We start from the raw sequence: 15612 nt of genomic DNA on the forward strand, positions 1-15612 counted from the left end.
ATTGTAAAGGCATATAAATGTGGTGTCATTTGACAAATCTGCACAACATTTGGCAAAACGATTTTGGATCTAGATATAAATGGTTTTCTAAAGTTTGATGGTATTTTCTCAAAAGGGGGCGAAATTAGAGGGGGGGTCACAACATTTTTAGATGGCTTATAACTTTGTTGCTGTTTGACGAATGTGGACAAAAGTTTTGAGAAAGATTATAGATACAACCTTAAATGTTTGTGCAAAGACTGAATGGATTTTGTCAAGTGGGGGCTAAGTTATATGACTGTTGTATGTACATACATTTTGGCACTTTTGAAAAAATAAAACATGTGCGGATTTTGAGCAAACTTGTGAGGAGCATTGGCAAGGACATTAAAGCAAGGTTTTGCAAATATGCCTGTGTTTTATTTTTTGACAAGTGTCATAATGTAGATACAAAAAATAGTCATATACCTTTGGTGACAGAGGTATAGCCTGTGGCCGTGGGCAGTAGCCAGATTGTCTGGGTCATGGCATAAGTTCATGAAGCAGACAATCTGGCTAATGGCCATTCCTGCGAGGGACGTAAAATGGTGTCAAAGTGGCCATGTCCACCAGGGCCCGCCTGTGTGGTAAAGTTATTCGTAAGTAGGATAGGTTTGAAAGGGAAAACAAATGTGCTCATGGTAATATGGTCATAAGGTTCTGCAGGCTGTCATAGAAAGGGAAGTGGTGCTCTGTATGGAGCCCTGGCTTCTCTTTCCATGGTGGCCATCTTGGAAAAGGATTCCTTCCTTCATACTGTAGGAAGAGAAATCTATTTTTTAGCACCCCGAATTCCCGCTTTGGGAACCACAGTTGTTAATGGCCGTTCATCCCCCATTGCAGGGGCTGCAATGGAAGATAATGGTCCGGAGTCCTCTTTATTTTTTTATTTATGTATTTATAACACGCTAAAGCCTGCAGACATCAGGGCGCACACAAACACACTTTGCTTGTGCTGATAACTTGGGCTGCCAGGCTGTTATCCCCTGTTGCGGACAAAAAATTGTGTTAAAGTGGCCATGTCCACCTGGGACCGGCTATGTGGTAAAGTTATTCGAAAGTAGGATAGGTTGGAAAGGGAAAACAAATGTGCTCATGGTAATATGGTCATAGGGTTCTGCAGGCTGCCATAGAAAGGGAAGAGAAGCTCTGTACGGAGCCCCGATTTCTCTTTCCATGGTGGCCATCTTGAAAAAGGATTCCTTCCTTCATATTGTAGGAAGAGAAATCTATTTTTTAGCACCCCGGCTTCCCGCTTTGGGAACCACAGTTGCTAATGGCCGTTCATCCCCCATTGCAGGGGCTGCAATGGAAGATAATGGCCCGGAGTCCTCGTTATTTATTTATTTATGTATTTATAACACGCTAAAACCTGCAGACATCAGGGCGCACACAAACACACTTTGCTTGTGCCGATAACTTGGGCTGCCAGGCTGTTATCTCCTGTTGCGGATGTAAAATTGTGTTAAAGTGGCCATGTCCACCTGGGACCGGCTATGAGGTAAAGTTATTCAAAAGTAGGATAGGTTGGAAAGGGAAAAAAATGTGCTTGTGGTAATATGGTCATAGGGTTCTGCAGGCTGCCATAGAAAGGGAAGAGGGGCTCTTTACGGAGCACCTCCTTCTCTTTCCATGGTGGCAATCTTGGAAAAGGATTGTCCTTCCTACAGCGGGACACCCAAGGAGTCCCGCTGTAGGAAGGAAAATCTTTCCTTCCTACAGCAGGATGCCGCAGGCGTCCAACTGTAGGAAGAAAATGTTTTAGCACCCCGGGTTCTCACTTTGTGCATTTCACTTTTGTTTGTTAAGCCTTTGGTACACTCCGAACAGTGATAAAGAACTGCAACACCCATGATTCTCTCTGGGTGCTAGAGGTAGGCACATCCTCTACCTCATCTTCTTGGTCCTCTTCATTGTCTTTGGAAGTACTGCGCTTTTTCTGTTGTGTAGGTCCTCCAGCTGGTGGTGGTGGTGGGGGCTCTTGGGGATGAGGGAGGGCAATATCTGATGCCATTTTGAGGAGAAATAGCAGTTTTACTAATATTCGTCCAAGTATGTGCTTTGCAATAGATTGTTAATGGATAATGAGTAAGGATAGGTGTAGGAGCTGTGCAAGGGTCCATTTTGAGCTTGAAAGTTAATAGATCAGTCAAAAAATGCAGTTGCAAACAGTCTTCCAAGCATGAACCTTATTCCGAAGTGCAGACGCCTTCGCAGACACGTCATCATGCTGCGTGCGAGCGCATGGTCACGTGGCACTGTCCGGAAGGTCTGTGATGATATCAGACGTTTGCGGATGTGGACAGATGCAAAAACAGTGGAGAAAGTTGCAAAAAGTGTATAGAAGAGTTAAAAATGATGCTTGAAGGTGGAACATTGTAAATTGGAAAGAAGTGTTGCTATATTTGGGTGAGTATGATATTAGTAAGTTGTAGGAAAGTAGCATGCACTGATAAAATGGTAAAAACCCATGAAATTCAGTGGAAAAAACTTTGTTAAAGGGACGTTATGGTTATAAGTAAAACCAAAAAACCTGAGAAATTCGTGAGTTATGGTAAGCTAAGCAACCATAACTCGCGCCACCACCGTGCACTGCTAAGACTAACACCCAGGACATCAAATATGACATCATAAATGTCATTAATGACATCACTGATGACATCACATGTGAAATTTATTTTGATGAAAAGTCCCTACAAGGGGTTGTGTTTATAATGTTGGTAACAAGATGTCAGGGGTGATCGGGAGACCTATTGTGAACTACTTAATTGATTAAAGAATGTACTCATCTAAACAACAATGGGCCTCATTACGACCCTGGCGGTAGGGGGTTAACGAGCCGGTAGAGATGACCGCCCCGTTAACCCCCTACCGCCTCATTACGAGGTCACCATGCGGGACCCGGTAAGGATGCCTGGTAAAACCAGGCGTCCTTAGCGGGTCGCGCGAGGAGACCAGGATGCAAACAACAGGCCCATTATTAACAGGCCCTTTGTTTGCATCCTCCCTATTCCCATTGAGCCCTTTGGGGGCTCAAATGGGAATGGGGATGTACTGGGTCCGGGTTCCCTGAGTGGGGAAATACCGGACCCTCCAAGGTCAGAATAGCCCGGTATTTCCCCATTCAGGGAACCCAGACCCGGTACCCAGAATGGGGGTAGCCATGCCGCAAGTAGCGGCATGGCTACCTCCAATGTCGTAATGAGGCCCATTGTATTTGAGTGTTGCTAATACAGGAACCTAATCATATATAAACATAGGCAAAGGCTGCAGCATGAATCATAGAAGTACAATATTTATAATCTTGTAATTTTGGAAAGTACAATAATGAATGCTACCTTATGCAAGTTTTGAGTAATGTTAAACATGTAATTACTAGCTAACAATTCAAGACTTACTACACTTTTGCTAGTACAAACAACACATATGAAGAACCACAATGCATACAAATCAAAGGCACATACAGGGAAACAAAAGTCAGGAAGAAAGAAAGAGCATCATCAGAAAATGTTAATAACCTTAAAGTTGATCTTCATGTATACAAATAAAGTGTGTGTTTGAGGCCTGCAAAGTTGTAAGGGAGTCCTAAAAATTTTTTGTTTCCATAGACACAATGGAAAAATAATTTTGCCCACACCTACAGTCCAAACCGCTGGACTAATTTTCACCAAATTTGTAGAATGAGCGGTGGCTTGGTCCCAAAAGCGTGCTTTTGTACATTTGGTTCAAATCTGCCCATTAGTTTTCTTTAAAACAGGCAAAATGTAGGTCACAAAAAATTAGTGATATCTGGGTCTGCTCCGCTGACTCATTTCCCTGTTCGCTCCACAAGCAGGACGCCAATTGGTCTGGAGTGCAGCGTGATGTCCACAGACACTCAGCAAGCCCACTGAGTGGCTGTCGAAAAGCGTGATGTGCGCCATATTTTTCTGAAACGCGCGCTATGTTGTATCCGCGGATATCCACAGATATGAACAGGGCTGAACAGGGCTGGGAAACATGTTTTGGGGCATTTGGGCTGGGAAGGATGGGGGAGTGAAAGATGGTTGATATGATGTATTTGTTTAAGTGTAAGAAGACTGTGAAGAGCACGGCAGTCCATGGACACCATGGTAGTCCGTGGACAGGGCCTTGTGCGGCCGGCTTATCTGGTGAGTGCAGGCAGGCTTCATTAGGGTAGTGGAGTAGAATTTAGATGGTATGAGGATGTTTGTATAGGCTGTATTATGCTGTGGTGGTTGTGGCCAGCCCCTAGACTCTTCGTTGCACGGGCAGAGGCCAGGTACCCAAGAGGCTGGCTACTGGCTGCAAGTAATGTAATAGTATGTGCACAGAAGTGGACAGGGCCTCGGGCGGCTGGCCTATGTGGGTGGGTTGTGGCCACTGGCCAGATTCTTGGGTGCATGGCTGTATTTTGCTGTGGTGGTTGTGGCCAGCCCCTAGACTCTTTGGTGCATGGGCAGAGGCCAGGTACCCAAGAGGCTGGCTACTGGCTGCAAGTAATGTAATAGTATGTGCACAGAAGTGGACAGGGCCTCGGGCGGCTGGCCTATGTGGGTGGGTTGTGGCCACTGGCCAGATTCTTGGGTGCATGGCTGTATTATGCTGTGGTGGTTGTGGCCAGCCCCTAGACTCTTGGGTGCATGGCAGGAGGCCATGCACCCAAGAATTAGCAGTTGATTCCTGATGGTTTATTTTAAGTACTGTACTATTGAAAACTAATATTGCAGTATTGTCGGGGCAGTTAGATACCTGTTGGCATATTCTAACTGTTGCTAGTTTCACAGTTCTTGAGGATATCTTTTGAAGCAGTTTCATTCTTGAAGGTGGATTTTAGCAGTTTGACCACTGGCTTTAACATTGTAGTACTGTGGGTGTACTGAGATATCAGTTGGCGTATTCTGACTGTTGGTACTTTATGAGTCTTGAAGGGCATCTTCAGAAGAACTTTCATTTTTGTTGGTGGATTTTAACTTTTGTAGTAATGGAAAGTAATATTGTAGTATTACGGGTGCAGTTAGATACCAGTTGGTGTATTATAACTGTTCACAGTTTCACATTTTTGCAGGGTACGTTTTGAAGCACCTTCATTCCTGTTGGTGGATTCATCGCAGTGGCATGGGCACAGTTAGACAGCAGTTGGCATATTCTAACAGTTGGTAGTTTTACAAGTTTGTGAGGACAGTTTGTAGAAACTCATACTCAGTAACTTATAAGTAAATGGGTGAAACAATATTAGTGCATGTTTTCCACAGTTGTTGTTTCTGTGTCTATAATCATTGGGTCATTGGGGAAAAATCTGTATAGCAGCACAACGGATGTACTCACGGGCCAGTTGGTTGATGCTAAGTGCTTACAGTTTCACAGGGCAGAAGGGTATTTTTCGTTTGCAGTTACATACCTGCTGGTGGGTATCGGGCAGTAGGTTACGCTGCATTTACAGGTCAGTGAGTAAAGGTAGGTTTCATAAATAGTAAGTAGGCATTTGCTAGATTTGCTGCTAATCTCTGTTTCAGAGTAATGGAAGTATCATTGCATTCAAAGCACTCATATTTCTTTTTAATGTATGCTGTATAGTGACCTGCACTCGTTGTAGAACCCGTATGGTAAATTATGCCTACGGTTGTGAAGGTTTTCTTGCCAAGCGATACTTGCCCGTGTATGAAGCGAATAAGCTTGCAGTTGTTTTTGGTACCATCTGGGTTGTATCTTAAAAGCATTACTATTACGTACTGGCTATGTAAGTTTATGTGTAAGGTTGAACGATTGTCTGAATTGCAAACAGCACATAATATGCCATGATTTGCAATTTGCACCAGCTGCTGAAATGGAATGGATTCACAATTAAGTATTAGGCACACAAAGCGCTCATTAGGGAATTTTTTCCTGTGCCACATGGTTGCAGAGAGTGCATGTATGTTTCCACATATATGAAATCTGGAAGATTTCATTTATAGGTATGTTTTTGCTTTCAAGCACTTGCAGTAAATACATGAGAAATTCATGTGGATCCTCTTGTGTGTTTATGGTGAATCCTACCATTCCCGCACAGTAGTCCAATTAATTCCTTATTCCTGAGACACTGTAAGTGTTGTCAGGATTGTTTGTTGCATTTCTATGAAGGAGGAGAATTTGCAAACACAACTGGTCTATGCTGTTCAAGTACATGTTTTCAACAATTCTTGCAATTGGAACAGAACATTGATTACTGCATTTGCATAGCAATTTACACCAGCTGTGTTGGAAAATCTGAATGGACCCGACAGTTCTGTGTCTGTGTAATTTGCTGGAGCTCCAACTGTTTTTTTTAGAAGACATACTTCTCTTTCTTTTTGCTGTTGGATATGCACTTGCGTTTGCACTACATAATTTTGTGGTTGTGCAAATTGATGGAGTAGCAGCTGCTTTCAATTTCTTTGGTGGTACTGTTGGGAGATCTATTATAAGTTCTGTTTGCATTACCTTTCTTTTAACACATTTTCCTTTTTGGGGAACAGGGTACATATTGAGATGGGGTGTGTAGAGTGCACGTAGTCTGTTGTACTCTACAATGCAAGGAATGTCAGCCTTGACTTTGTTTATATCAAAATTGACTAGAAATAGTCCTTCAAGTGTACGTAGCTGTGACAGTGCTATGTAACTCATATCTTCTTTAAAGACTGTGCTGCCTATGTCAATCAATGCATGGTCTAGGGTTACACCTTGCGATTTATGAATAGTGACTGCATATGCAAGAGACAGAGAAAACTGTTATCTGCATACATACATGTCTTTGAAAAGAAGGAATCGGGCTGTTGAGAGTCTTATCCTTTTAACTTCTGAAAGTTTGTCAAAGTAGATGTTTACAAACTGAATGTTGTTGTCATGTGGATATGTGTGGAAGCCAACAACTGTACCAACTGTACCAAGTGCTCCATTAACGAAACCTTGCTCCATGTCAAAGTTACGTTTTAGCATTACTCTACAGTTTAAACACAATGTTAACATTTCCTCCAAACCAGACGTGTTTTCTAAGCTATTTAGTCGTACTGTGGCTTGTTGACACATAAGCAGTGTCATACCATGCACTTCCAGTTTGTCTGTGGAGTTAATTTGCACTTTTGGTTGCATTTCGTTTTTTTAAGATTGTTTCATTGAATTGTGCACAGCTTGCTAGGGTTGGCATTAAGGACATACATTTCACATTTTTGTGTGCTAATTGTTCCCTGACATCAGCAGCGGATGTATTATGCCCATATAGCTCATGGGGGAGTCTACTATTTAAGATAGGCTGTGCATTGTTAGAAAGGACACCAATCAGAATGCTTTTTAAAATGTTAGCAAAGGTGAGGTCTGCATACTGATGCATGTTTTGAGTTAGTTCTCTGTATTGGAAATGCTGCCAGAAATTTACGTTTCCTGTGCTGCCAAGTGTGTTACAGCACAGTTTGTGTCTTAAAGTTTTAAAAATAGGTTCACCTTTCACTGGTGTTAATTGAATACGATCTCTGAAAACAATAACGTGTTTTCCTCCAAATAGTTCTTTGCAGTTCGTTTTAAGGACCTCTTGCAATCTAAGGTAAAACAAAGGCATCATTAGGTTGTAGACCATGCTCACCTCATCTATTAGGAGCATTTTGATTTGTGTCAGAATTCTGCGTAGCTCCATAACAACTTCTGTTGAAAGTTTTTAGTACTCTTATTTCTTTTGGTGTTCTACTGGAAGGAGCAGCAATCGGTGTAAAGTTAAACCACCTATGTTGTAGGCAACTAAAACTGTGGGGGCTGTTACAACAGGTGAAAGCTTGTTGTTTGTCAATTTATAGAAGAAATTGCTGATGATTTTTATTGAGAATGTTTTGCCTGAACCAGCTTCACCACTTACATACAGGAGTATGCTGCACACCATCTTCAATTTCTTTAGTTACTTCCAGGAAAATGCTACGTTGTTTATTATTGAGTTGTAATTTGAGTAGAGCAACATTCTTTTCAGATTCCACATACTGACACATTGTGTTTTCTACTTCAGTCATGGCTAATTCTTCTTTTGTTTACTATGAGTGGCTCTCCAAGTGGTTCTTGGCTTCCTGTAACAGAAGGTTGACTGCCCTCAGGAGTGGCTTCATTTAGTTGTGCTTCAACCTTTTCCTCTTGTTGGCATTCATTGTCCAACATGTTTTTGTACTGCCTATTTGTCTTTTGTAGGTACACCATTCACTAGGATATTCAAAGATTGATCTATTGGCCGTTGAACTCCCAGAGTGTCTACATTTTCTTTAAGATCTAATGACAAATGAACTACTTTGCCACAAATGCCTTTTAGTAATTCAGAAGGAGGCAACTTGGCTGTTTTAAGTTGAAGGCGTATTATCGCTTGAAATGGTTGTATCGTTAGGATTATAATGCTGTCATACAAATTAAGCTGTTGGAGTGGTTTTGGAAGTGGGAATATTTCCAAGTTATTAGTGATGAGCTGTGAAGGCTTTTGGTTATTATCAAGCTTTGTAGTGCAGTATATGCACAGTATTGAGGGGTTAGTAATTTTGTATTTGTTTTCTGCTTTAAGGTAGAGAGCTAATTGGAACCATGAGGATTGCTCATTGTCTTCAATTCTGTACGCTATATACCTTTGGTGCTCTTTGTATAAAAAGTTCTGTGACAACACACACATACTAAGTTTGGTACTGAAGCAGATGTGCTTTTAAACTTTGCTATTTCATTTTTGTATGTGTGTATTAGAAGGTTGGCATCTGTGAGGTTGTGGCTACTCTTTTCTAAAGTTACTGGATTTTGCAAGTGCTCTTCACTTCCAAAGTATTTGCTTTGGATGTGGCCTATTTCTTCCAGGAGTTCTTTGGCTGTCCCATGTAAGAGAATGTGATTTAAATGCTCCAGTTCTAAACCAGGACTTTTCATATAGTGGAATGGTGTGTTGCTAATATTTTGATATGGCGGAAGGTGCTTCTGTAATTAGGCTCGGAAATGCAGGCTAATGAATGTCCCTGCAGTCCTGTGTATTTGTGCACTGGTGTTGTCTACCATTTCATACCCTCTGCCACTGCTAGGTATGGCAATTGGGTTTGTCTGCTCTTGTTTGTATGCCTCTTAAATGAAATATGGCTCTGTGCTGGTTGTGTGAATCCACTCACCTGCACAGAAGTTTGCAAAGGGATCTATGCTGATATTGAGCATGTTGCGAATTTCTTTTTGTAGTTTACTAATTAATTTTGTTAATGGTTTCATTCTGTTTAAAATTAATATAAACAATGTCCTTTTGAAGAGCATTGCACTGTCTATGAGAGCTTCCAGGATCAGTTTTCTGCCGTAGCTTTTAAGGGTTGAGTGTGATTTCTCTGCTGTTTTTATAAGGTTCTGAAGTCTCTATTGTGGAATATTTTTTGCAAAATAAATTTTTGGGAATGCTTACCTGTGTTTACGTTAACATTGGCAGATGCAGTGCTAGCACTAGTGGTAGTTGTGTACTTCTTAATACAATTCTTTTTAGGTTTACATTTTGGAAGAGGGCCACACTTTTTTTCCTGCTAGCTGGTTCGGTTTTGCTCAGTGACTGTATGCGCTATTTTGTTTTAACATTTCATATAAACTCTGCTAGAGGCGGATGACTATTTTGCATGCTTTTAGTTTAATCTGCTGTATTTTTGCGTTTTTTTCCATGGAGTTGCTTTTTGGTAGACATTCTCTTTTGTCTGTTGGATAAAAAAGGAAAGTGTGGGTTTCAAAGTTGTGCAATTTATTTGCATGCACTGTGCATGAGTGTCTGATTATCAGGGTAGGCACACCTAGAGGGATGGGTGATTTTGCAATGGGCTGTTATTTCTGGTTGGGAAGGTTCTACTGGTATCTGTGTGTGTTGATGTGTGAAAGGTTTGCTTCAGTGTGTATGACAGTGCACTGTGCCTGAATAAGTAAGGACATTACAATGTTTTCACAAAACTAGTGGGTGTTACGATACTGGTGTTCAGATGAGAATACAAAGAGTAGACCTGCTGAGGTGCAATGAGTAAGATTGAAGCAAATGCTGTTGGGTTGGATAGAATGTTGCAGGCTACAAAAGAACAACAAAGCACTGCCTGAGTAACAGGAAGAATACTACTACAGTACTGCACTTACTTTGTTGGATGTCAAGACTAGGTTTCTTCTGGGTTTTACCTTCCAGTAGAGACGTTTCTGTCTTTCAGGGGGCTGTCCTACACTGCAATTGAGAAGGAAGGAGGTTAGTGGGTATACGTGTTAATGGCACCATAATTGCACAAGGAGAGCACACTATTTTACATTGTTGGAGGATTTGTTGGGAGGAAGAGTTATCAACATTGCACGTGATTACGAATACGGTTCTAATACTGCTGTTGGTGCAGACATGTTGCCACTAGATTCTTAACACTTGTTTAGCAGCAAGATTTCCAGTGTCACTAGAATATTACAGGCCATGTTGGCCTGGAAAGTCAGGTGTTGGAAAATGTTAGCCAGTATGTGTGTGCAATTGTACAGCACTGCATAGGAATGGGGACCAGGGAGCATTGTTGGTATAGGGGCCAGTGGTGCAGTGATAAGTATGCACTACGTGGCTGTAGTTTTTCAAGTGTGCGAGTTGTTGTTGCAATACTTGCATTGAAAATGGAGTAGTGAAAGTCCTGGTAGGGTGAAAAAAGGCAGAAGCCCAGAAAGATGTACAGAATAGAAAGAAGAATGTTAGTGTGTGTAATATTATTCACTTTCCCAGACATAGATGTTTCCTACATGAGTGCCATTGCAGTATGTTGCAGAAATCATTTCCTGTTGCTTTCATTTATTTATCCAAATTTACAGATATCACTGTTGCCAATGTACACATGCATTTGTTTGCTTTCCTTCAAATGGTGCTGAAATGAGTAGTTGTAAGCGCAGTGCATCTTGTTAATTGTGCAATCTATGTACTTGCCATGCTTTGGTAATATACATGCAGTTTTCATTTTCTGGGTGCATTCTGGGAATTTTACAGCAGGTGTGTTAGTGGGAGAAGTAGTTGTAAAAAGTGACAGAAGGAAATAAGAAAATCACAGTTTGCATATTATAATTGGTGATATGGGCAAGCATGCATGTTGTGGTAATATATTGAAGTTTGACGTAGGATATGGCACTTGAACTTGCTGTGCAAATGGGTTATCTTTTTTTAACAAAAAACACAGATAGTGCTGCTAAAATTGAAATATGTGGTTTGCAACTGTTATGCAAGTGGGTATTAAAATAAAAGTTTGAAAGCACACAGCATTGTAAGTAACTGCCACTTGATGTTAGGAGATGGGACAAAGGAGAGTATGATTATTAAGTAGGTTATGCATTTGTAAAAGAGGTGCAAATGTACTCTAGAAGAAATATGCATACCTGTAGTTTGTGTTGATGGATGCAGATGTGGATACATCTGGAAGCAGAAATCTTGGAGAGCTCTACAATACTTTGTGATAGAGGTACTTTGGAGTTAGATTTACAGCAGACCTGTACTCTGAGTGTTCAAAAGTACATCTAAAGCGTTGAACTGTGATGACAGAGTTAGATGTAGAGTTCTTCGATGTGATTGGTGGATGGCTGTTTGACTGCTTAACAGTAGCCAATGAGGGAGTGCTGCAAAGAGTGAAGTGGAACTGGAATAAGTGCTGCCCCTTTGCTACTGGGTCTGCGGACACCACGGTAGCCCGCGCACCGGACGTGCCACATCCGGGTCTTCTCAGCATGCCTGGCATGGAAATGGGACTTTTAGGATTAGCCAATCTGGTGTTAAGGTTGTTCCTTACAGGAAGAGAGGGTTATACTTTATTTCATTGCTTTGTTGGTTGTGGAGTGAAGATGGCTTTTGTTGAAGAGATGCATAGAGTTAGTGTATGGATGGTGGGAGATTCTTTTATGTGTGATCTGGAGAGGTATGCAGAGGGAAGAGAAATTTCGGCCAATCTTGTTTTTTAAGTTGTGCTGGCTCTGTGCTACAATGTGCCTGGCCGCAATTTGCAAGGAGTGCTTGCACTTTGCAGAGACATGGCCAGTTTCAGTACTCCTGATGTTGTAGTGGTGCACTGTGGAAGAGAGCATTTGGGTTACATCAGTGCTCCAAGTTTGCTCAGTGCACTAAAGGACTTGGTGAAGGCACTGATGCTGCTTTTTTCTGGTTTTCTCACAAATACCACCTACAGCACTATGGAACAACCCCAATGTCATCTGTCCCTAGCAAAATGATGGATGGTACCTCGTTACCAGAGGCTTGTGTGCTGGGATGTTCTTCTTTGACAATTTGAACATTGATTCCCTTAGTGTGCACTATTTCACCGCAGATGGCAGATGGCATTTCTTTGTCCACCTTGGAAATGCCATTTTCTTTCGCAATCTATGGGATGCTTTGCAGAGGTTGATGTAAGGCAGTAAAGAGGAAAAGAAGAGAAAACCCCCCAAAAAACACAAAACAAAAAGGTGTTTGTTTACAAGCACCTTTAAAAAAAGGCTCTTTTCAGAGCCACCACAACCTGGGAAATATCCTACCCTGGGTAAAATTTCTCTCCCCACCCCCTTGCATTGGCCAATCTATTTGCAGACACTGCGGTAGTCTGCTGATCGCACATGCCACATCCAGGGCTTTGGAGGATGGCAGGCATGGAAATGGGACTGTGGAGGTGAGGGGATTGGCCAATGAGGATTCCTGGGTGTGGTATGCAAGGAGAGAGTGTGGCAGAGGGTTTGTTTGGTGAAAGGAGTGCAGATGGCTATGGTTATGGCTGTGTATTTCAGGAGGCAGAGTGTCTGGATTTTGGAGGACTCACGGATACATTGGTTGCAGGTGTATGAAGAACACTGCAGAGTGGCTGCACATCTTGGATTTCATCATGTGGATGTGCACTGGTATGGAGTGTGCGGCATGTAGTGGGTGGACTTCATTCCCCTTTGTGCCACTTTGGTGACTTACCATCATCCAGCCATTATTATTGTTCAATGTGGAGGGAATAGTTTAGGCCATGTTACCGGAATCTCACTGCAGTTTGCAATGAATGAGGCACTTGCAAAAGTCATCGACATGTTTCCAAACTCACGAGTAATTTTTTCTCGCATTGCCCAGAGATAGATGTGGCTGCGCTCTTCTTCATTTGGACCACAAATGGAGAAAGCGAGCCGTAATGTCAACAGGGCTTGCGCATTTTTGAGAGATGTTGGCATGTCGTCCTTCCAACATTACATTTCGTAGCACCAATATTTTACGCCCAGATGTAGTCCATCTTACTGATGCTGCAATCAGCTTTTTTTGAGAAATATCCAACATGCTTTGCAGCCCTTTTAGCACATATAGCAAGCACTACATAGTAGGTGTTGCCTACTTTATTGCAAATCCTTGAAAAAAACCTTACAAAACAAACAAAACTCTTTTCATAGCCACCACTTTCTACCGTGCTGTCCATGGACTTTGCAGGCTGCACAGAGGCCTGCACCATTTTTTTGGTATTTCTATTTTTAAACTGGTTTTTGTTGTTTCATAATTTTCAGGTTTTGTTTTTGTACACGACATACAAGGAAGGGAAGGCAAGGTAGGGAAGGGGCACCAAACACAGGGACGAAGGGACAGCTGGAGCGAGGAAGATGTTGGGTGGGCCTCATGGAGTTAGGGGGCAGTGTCTTTCGTGCTCCCGGACCATAGCCTCGAAAGCACTCCAGAATTGCTCCCCCATGCAGCACATACACAGTATAGTGACCCTCTAAAGGTAAGGTAAACTGCATTGTGTATGGCCTGTGAGGCCTGGTCAGGAATCCGCTGCCCCACAGCAGTGTCCCTTGTGTTGACAGGAGCAGATGTGGAAGATACGATAGAGGAACTCAATGTGCTATTTGTTTGAAGGGGAAGACCCTCCAAACTGCTGCCTTGTGGTTCCACCTCAGGTGTTGCCACATGGAGCTGGTCCCATAGCTGTACAGCCCAGGCTTGCCGCAAACCTTGACCGCAACGGTGGAAAAGAGCCTCCACACCAAAGACTCATGTTGGCAGCTGGTAGTGGGGACTTCCACTACCTCATCCTCTTCCTCTTCTTGATCCCCCTCTACATCACCATGCCTGTTCCCCTCCCCAGGCCCTCCAAAGATGGTGTTGGTGGTAGGGGTGGTGCTGAGGTGCCAGTAGCAGCAGCAATCATGTTTGCCATTTGGATCAGCACCCCAAAAGTAAAGTAGCACAGCACAGTTCAAAAGTAGCACATCTCAGCACAAACACAATTCCGGCAAGGAGCCAAAAGCAATTCCGGCAAGTAGTAATCTGGAGCAGTGCTCTGTCCTGGTCAGCCAAAATGAGGAGCAGCAGTGGGGTGTGGCCTTTTATAATGGTGCAGGGGAGCGCTCCGTGGACAGGTGCGTACTCCGTGGACACTTTGAACCCCAAGCTGGGCTCAAAAAGTTGAAAAAAGTCCCTAGATCGACGAGGTCTAGGACCTCTGCAAGGGTGACATTTCACCTTAAACACCTTGGATTGGTGGAAAAAGCACATTTTAGGTATCCGGGCATCCAAACACTGTACGCGAATATGGACTGATGCTCAGCGTGGGTGTGGTCACATGGTTACATCGCGAATGTTCACGAATGGGAGGGTGTCCGTAGGACACCTATTGCGTGGGGTGCGGTGTGCGCATGCACATAGATGTCCATAGGACAGGGGTGGGAGCCCCAAACTAATTACAAGTGCACCACATGCAGCAGACAGATCCAGACAGGCACAGTGTTCGGAGGGCACAGAGGATCAGATGTGCATGAGCCCAGGTGTACCCAAAACAGGTGCGGGATCCCCAAACTAATTAAAAGTACGCCAAAACTTTACTGACCTTGCAGACAGGTGCGCTGTTTGGAGCGCACAGTAGATTGGATGTGCATGTGCCCAGGTGTCCGTAGGACAGGGGCGGGACACCCGAATAATTAAACTATGTCACATTTCTATAGACATCTGCAGACAGGGGCGGTGTTCGGAGGGCAGAGGTGATTAGATGCGCTTGCGCCCAAGTGTTCATAGGACAGGGGCGGAACGCCAAACTAATTAAAAAGGTAACACAACTTTACGGACTCTGCGGACCGGTGCATTTGAGGACAGAGGATGCATTTCAGGTGAGGTGAGGTCGGATGGATCAGGGGAGGTGGATTGTGACTTTGTTTTTTTTGTTCATGTGTGCACACCGAGCTAGTGCAGCCCCTCCTCACATGTGCACACAGCTGTTTGTGCTGTAGGAGGAGGTGCAGGCAGCTTGCCTGCACCTCTGCCGAGAGGAGCCCAGGGCGAAAAAGAGGAATTTAGATATCATGCTTAATGTCTACGCTTCACCCTGGGCTCATTTGTAATCATGTAAGCTACTTTTAGATGGCAGGGATTCTTCCTCGCCGGAGCCCTGCCATTTCTAAGAGAAGCTTAGAAAACCAGAGACATTCAGCATGATAGCTAAATGCCTCCATTTCGGCCCGGGGCTCATTATTTGCAACAGGAGCTGAATTTTGAAACAGCGGGGCTCTGGAAGCAAACCCTGCTCCTTTGCTCAGTGTCACAGGCTAAAACAGTGTCCGTGTGCAAGACAATCCTGGTGTAAAGACATCCAAGATGCCCTATGGAATAAA

The sequence above is a fragment of the Ambystoma mexicanum genome, chromosome 5q (genome assembly GCF_040938575.1).
Source record: "Ambystoma mexicanum isolate Mex_15411 chromosome 5q, UKY_AmexF1_1, whole genome shotgun sequence".
Lineage (NCBI taxonomy): Eukaryota > Metazoa > Chordata > Amphibia > Caudata > Ambystomatidae > Ambystoma > Ambystoma mexicanum.